This window comes from Sus scrofa, unplaced genomic scaffold (genome assembly GCF_000003025.6).
Source record: "Sus scrofa isolate TJ Tabasco breed Duroc unplaced genomic scaffold, Sscrofa11.1 Contig2026, whole genome shotgun sequence".
In the NCBI taxonomy this organism is placed as follows: Eukaryota; Metazoa; Chordata; class Mammalia; order Artiodactyla; family Suidae; genus Sus; species Sus scrofa.
Window position 1 is genome coordinate 682,469 of NW_018085004.1, and position 6,524 is coordinate 688,992.

At 38.8% G+C, this 6,524-nt stretch overlaps 1 pseudogene; it reads left to right on the forward strand.

Moving 5' to 3' along the window:
* The first annotated feature begins 1,805 nt into the window (after positions 1–1,805).
* On the forward strand, positions 1,806–6,235 carry LOC100620335 (annotated as a pseudogene).
* The last annotated feature ends 289 nt before the right edge of the window (positions 6,236–6,524 follow it).

Sequence of the window (6,524 nt, forward strand, 5' to 3'; positions counted from 1 at the left end):
ACACAAACCAATGGAAAAATATACCATAATCAAGAATTGGAAGAATTAATATTGTTAAATGATGATCATACCCAAGATAATATATGTATTCCATACAACTCAGTAAAAAAATTACAAACACATTTTTTACAAAACTAGAAAACCATAATTTTATTTTTTATGGAAAAGTGGAAGAATCTATATAGCCCAATCAATCTTAAGAAAGAAAAACAAAGCTGGAGCCTTTATGCTTTCTGGTTTCAAACTATACTACAAAGCTACAGTCGTCAAAACAGGATGGTAATGGCACTATAAAATAGACACATAGGTTAATGGAACAGAATTGAGAACCTAAAAGAAACTCATGCTTATATGGACAATTAATCTACAACAAAGGAGGCAAGAATATACAATAGGGAAGACAGTCTCTTCAGAAAAATATGTTGGGAAATCTAGAGAGCTATATGCAACATAATCAAACCTGAAAACTTCCCCACACCATAAAAAAAATAAACTCAAAATGGAATAAATACCTGAAACCACAAATCTTATAGAAGAAAAAATAGGCATTAAGCTCTTTGACAATGGTCTTTGCAGTATTTTTTGGATATATCTCCCTATGCAAGGGAAGGCAGCTAGACTGAGAGGAGGAGGACCTGAATGGTTGCAAGGACAAGCCCTTTAGTTCATGCCACTGAAAACATGGTCCTTATTTATACATATAATTGTATGTAAGTGCATGTCACTATATGTCCCTATTATCTAGATTTGTTAAAGAGGACAATAGGAGTTACCACCATGGCTCATTGAACCTGAAACATGAGGTTTCAGGTTCAATCCCTGGCATCACTCAGTGGGTTAATGATCCAGCATTTCTGTGAGCTATGGTATAGGTCGCAGATGCAGCTCATGTCTGTCTTGCTGTGGCTCTGGCATAGGCCGGCAGCTGTAGCTCCAATTTGACACCTAGCCTGGGAACCTCCATATGCCATATGTTCAGCCCTAAAAAGACAAAAAAATGACAGTAAAAGAATAATGAATATTAATGTATGAATTAAAATTAAGTCCACTGTTATAAATGCCACATTGTCACAATACTTTCAATGATGATAAGTATTGTCATTCAGTCTTGTACTTATACATAACATATTTATTTTTCCAAAGGGAGATGGTTTTATTTAAATATGCAACATTTTAAAATATATATAATAATCCAAGAATAAATTATTGTGGCCTCTTGACTCCCATGTGTCCAATTCTTTTTCAGGTAAATTCATAGTCCAAAATTTTTTTTTTAAAGTGAAAAAAATCAAATATAGCATAGAGTGGAGAAAAAGACCAAAGTTCTATTGTAATCTAAAAGCTAAATCATTCTTAGGCTCTCTACTTTTCTTATCTGGGAGGTTCCTAAGGGAAATACCATTTCAGAATTAAAATTTTCATTAAATATAAACAAATCAACATACTCATTTTTAAGATAAGAGGAATATCCAAAATTAGTGGGAAAATTTTTACAATGAGGAGCACAATGTCCTTATAGTTTATGATCACAATGTATATGATTTGAAATCTTCTACAATGTAATTGTCCTAAATGCAATGTGCTGGTTGGAGGAAAGCACAATTCTACACCCTCCCGCCCCTACTGCTGCCTCCACCTCAGCCTCAGCTCTATCAGGAGCAACCTGAGGAGGCCAAAACAGCAGCTCACCCAACCATAACACCCAATGTCCCCAAGATGGTGGCAGCAGGGAGAAGGGCATGAAAAAAGCACACAGTAGGCACAGGGGCAAGGGTCCAGACACCCAAAGCAGAGGTGGTGGCAAGATGGGGCTACTGCTCATTATCCTGGCGTGGGTCATGCTGGGCTCCTTCCTCACACTACTCTCCCAGTTCTTACTGCTTTAGCACAAATAGCCCTAGCCACAGCCTGACCAGGCCACCCATGCAGGTGATGGCTTCCACTACAGCCCTGAGGGAGTACCATTATTGCCACAGCAGCTTGGCTGAGGAGTCCTCCAGCGGGCCCCCTGAGGGTGGCAGGACCCAACCCATGATTCCCCCCAACCCCCAATGCAGGAGAACTGCTACATCTTTAATGCCACCATCCTGTTCCTGTTCCAAGAGCTGTGGGACACCACACTAGCCTGCCAGGGAGTCACCAAAAACATCAAGGTGGATTTCCAGGAGCTGCTGCAGACCAAGACCACCAGGTGCCAGATGGAGGGGCTGAGTGTGCAGGATGTATTCCTGGGCAAGACCGTGCCCTTCATCAAGAACATTTGGCTTCTCCAGCCAGTTGTGCCCTCGGCCACCAGGAGCATGAGGCCCCCATGAGGTAGGCACTGCCCACAACCTCCACTGCAAAGCTGACGTTCAAGTTGGAAGTGGAATAAAATGGGGGCTTCCACTTGGCTATAGACAGGGACCTGGTCTTCTGCAAGTCCGCCTACCTCTTTGTCAAGCTGTCCCTGATGGAGGGGAGCCTGAGCTTCTTCCTCACCCTTATGCCCTTCACTAATTGTTGTGGAGAACCCACTGATGGAGTTCTGGGTGCGGTCCCAGTTCCAAGGGCAGTCCATGAACCAGCTCAACTACATCATCCTCGACCAGCTCAAGAAAATCATCCTGATGTTGATGTCAGAGAGTGTTTTGCCTACGTTTTCTTCTAGGAGTTTGATGGGGTCCTGTTGTATATTTAAGTCTTTCAGCCATTTGGAGTTTATTTTTGTGCATGGTGTGAGGGTGTGTTCTAGTTTCATTGCTTTGCATGCAGCTGTCCAGGTTATCCAGCAATGCTTGCTGAATAAACTTTCTTTTTCCCATTTTATGTTCTTGCCTCCCTTGTCAAAGATTAATTGACCATAGGTGTCAGGGTTTCTTTCTGGGTTCTCTATTCTGTTCCATTGGTCTGTCTGTCTGTTTTGATACCAGTACCACACTGTTTTGATGACTGTGGCTTTGTAGTATTTCTTGAAGTCTGGGAGAGTTATGCCTCCTGCTTGGTTTTTGTTTCTCAGGATTGCTTTGGCGATTCTGGGTCTTTTGGTGTTCCATATAAATGTTTGGATTGTTTGTTCTAGTTCTGTGGAAAATGTCATGGGTCATTTGATAGGGATTGCATTGAATCTGTAGATTGCTTTGGGTAGTATGGCCATTTTTACAATATAGATTTTTCCAATCCAGGAGCATGGAATATCTTTCCATTTCTTTATATCTTCTTTGATTTCTTTGATTGAAGTTTTATAGTTCTCAGCATATAGGTCCTTTACCTCTTTGGTCAGGTGTATTCCGAGGTATTTGATTTTGTGAGGTGCAATTTTAAAAGGTATCGTATTTTTGTATTCCTTTTCTAATGTTTCATTGCTGGTATACAGAAATGCAACTGACTTCTGAATGTTAATCTTAGATCCTGCTACTTTGCTGAATGTATTAATCAGTTCAAGTAGTTTTAGGGTTGAGTCCTTAGGGTTTTCTATGTATAGTATCATGTCATCTGCATACAGTGACAGTAAAAAATGTAATTGTAATGTATACATGTGAGGATAACTTGATCCCCTTGCTGTACAGTGGGAAAATAATAATAAAAAATAATAATAAAAAAAGAAAATAATCAACAGCAAGCACACACTTTTAAGTTACAAGATCAGGTTTAAGCCATTTTTACCATTCCATCTTGCAAGGATTTGAAGATGATGAGTTAGAACATATCCATATACAACAATGGGCACTTACAGAAGGCCGACTTAAAGTTACAGTGTTAAATGTAATAGGTTGCTTATTTTTGGATCCTATGATAATGAGGCAAATATTCATTGCACACTTGAGCTGAGCAGTGGTGTTTGGGAAGAAAAACAAAGGAGTTCTATTGAGACAGTTAAATTAATAAAGGGGAATTTACAAAGTGTTGGACTTAAACTTTTTTTTGTCTAGTCAAATTATTGGTATGATAGGCATGTCATAATTGGGACTGTGGCCCCAAACACACCTGCTGAAATTGCAGATATTCAGGGAGATTGACTGATTGCTATTGGAGGTGTGAAAATTACATCTATGCTGCAAGTGTAGAAGTTTATCTAGTATGTTTGCAACCACATCCTGGTGTATTGTGAAAGTCCTGTTGGCCAGAAAAAACAGAGTGTGTTGCTGCAATTAACTTTGGATAGTTGGAAGAAAACTTTATGTCGAGTTCATACCAGCCAAATTATGAAGAGAAAACAACCGGATTGGCAATAGATGCTGAAAATAGAGACCTGGATTCTGAATTTGAAGACTCAGAGAGTGATGTCAGAGCACAAACTGAGGTAAAAGATGAGGTACAGTCATTAAGGCACATTCCCAAATGTATGCCACAATACTTTCTGTGAAAACCTCTTGGAAATATATCACCAGTTTTAATCCAGAAATCAGCTGTAGGATGGCACCTGCCACCACCAAACCTCCCATCAAAAGCAAGACGTAAATGCTTAGCCCTGAAATCTTCTGAGATAACAGAAAAAGCACAAATATCAAAACCCACCCAGGGACCCACTTTCAAACCACCTGTGCCACATGACCACAAGTTAAAATTCCTTTGCCTTCTGCTGATGTCCCAAATTGGGCAGAAGGAGATATTCCTGTTGAAAACCCAGAGAAGGTTCTTTTGCTGCCACCTCCTGCAGATAAACCTACTGAAAAGCAATAAAAAAAATCTGGATCACATATAAGAAGCTGCAGCTAAACAGTTTTTAGCAAAGCAGGAAGTGGTGAAAGATTTGACTTCAGAAATTTCCTGTCCTCCTAAGGACAGTTCAGATGACCCTCAAACATGGGAATCATCAGAAATTCCTTAATAATCATAATAATCTTGGAATATGGACAAGAACCAAAGGAAGCTGTTTCTTTGACATAGAAGCCTGCCACAGATAATTAAGCATCACACTGTGTGGTACATGGATCAAATTATGGGGTCTCATCTTTTTGGGCATGATAGCTTTAAACTTGAAGTGGTCACTTTAGAATGCTTAGCCATATCAACCATGGAATACTTTTCCAAATTCAGACTGGAAGCCCCATCACTTAAGGCCATGCTCATAAGAACCATACTACACAATCTGAGTATGCAAAATGGGTTCAATGACAAATTTTGCTTCAGTGATATTACTGTTCATTTCAAGTATTTGAAAGGAGAGCCAGAGCATAATGTAGTAACTAACCTGCAGAAAGAAAAAAGAACTCCATTTGGTGAAGTGGTTTTTCCCTTGACTAAAGAGGAACACTTTTTTGGACAGATGGGTTTAGCATAAAATAAACATAGTTTCCAAGATACTCAGTCACAGAACCCAACTTAGTTTAACTACTGTAAGAAAAAAAAATGTGAACTAAAGCTGCTTCCCAGTGTATGTTCTGTGCTTATGTTTGACATAATAAATGTCAAGAAATGTGTCTAGCTGAGACTCCTCTTTGTGGAGCAGCTGATCAGCAGATAGAGAGGTCCCTGAAAAACCTCTGGCTGGAAGGACAAGAAAACCTCTAAGGCCTGCCCCCTCATGCTGAAGCTGGCATGTCAGTCAATAGAACAACAGGTTTGACAAGTCACATTATCAATATAAGCTCTTTTTTTGTTAAATCTGCATCAGGTCTCTAAAACTCACCTTTCTGAGCCAGAAACATATCTAGTAGAACCTTAACCAAAACACACACACAACACATCAGACAGCGAAGACAGGTACACAGAGGTCTCTTGTCCAAAAAATCACCCTAAATGGGGCAACGACATGGGAATAAAGTTGGTGAGAAAGGAGGGTGTTCTGGATGACAGTGTTTTCATTGTCGTTAAAGAAATCAGTCATGATCTGTACAAGGGCTTGCCTACAGAGGAAAGGATCCAGAAATTAGAGTTCATGCTAGATAAAATTCAGAATGAAATTGATAAGGAGTTGGAACATAATAATTCCCTTGTTAGAGAAGAAAAAGAGACAGCTTATTTGAGGAAAGAGACACTTCTTTCTACTGCTTTAGCTAAACTGGGTTAAAGACTACAAGCTCTAATACTTCTTATGAGCCACTACATAGCAGGCATTGAAGATATTGAAATTTTAGAAAGTCTGTCTTTAGATTAGCACTCCAAAAAAAATAAACAAGCAAGTACACAGATGATACAGAAGAAGACCTTGACAGTTAAAAAAAAAAAAAAAAAAAAAAAAAAACAACTAATAGACCCTCACTCATTCAGTAGCATATCCGATGACTTATTTGGCCCATCTGAGTCAGTTTAAGTCTGTTTCAACCTTTGAAGTGATTGAGGAAAAGTTGCACTTAAATTACCATAGATACAACTCATTTAACCCTTTTATTATGCACTTTGGCCTGCATCTCCACAGTTATTTGCTGGTGTAAGAACTAGAAATGAAAAAAGTTGTTTTCCAGAAAAAAAATGATCATCTCACTAAATTGGTTGTTTCAGATTGTATTTATAGCTATGCTTTTTGGGTTTTTACTGGGAATTAATTTTTACTAATTTATTTATAAATTTTTCTAATTATGTAAGATAATTATTGGTGTTTA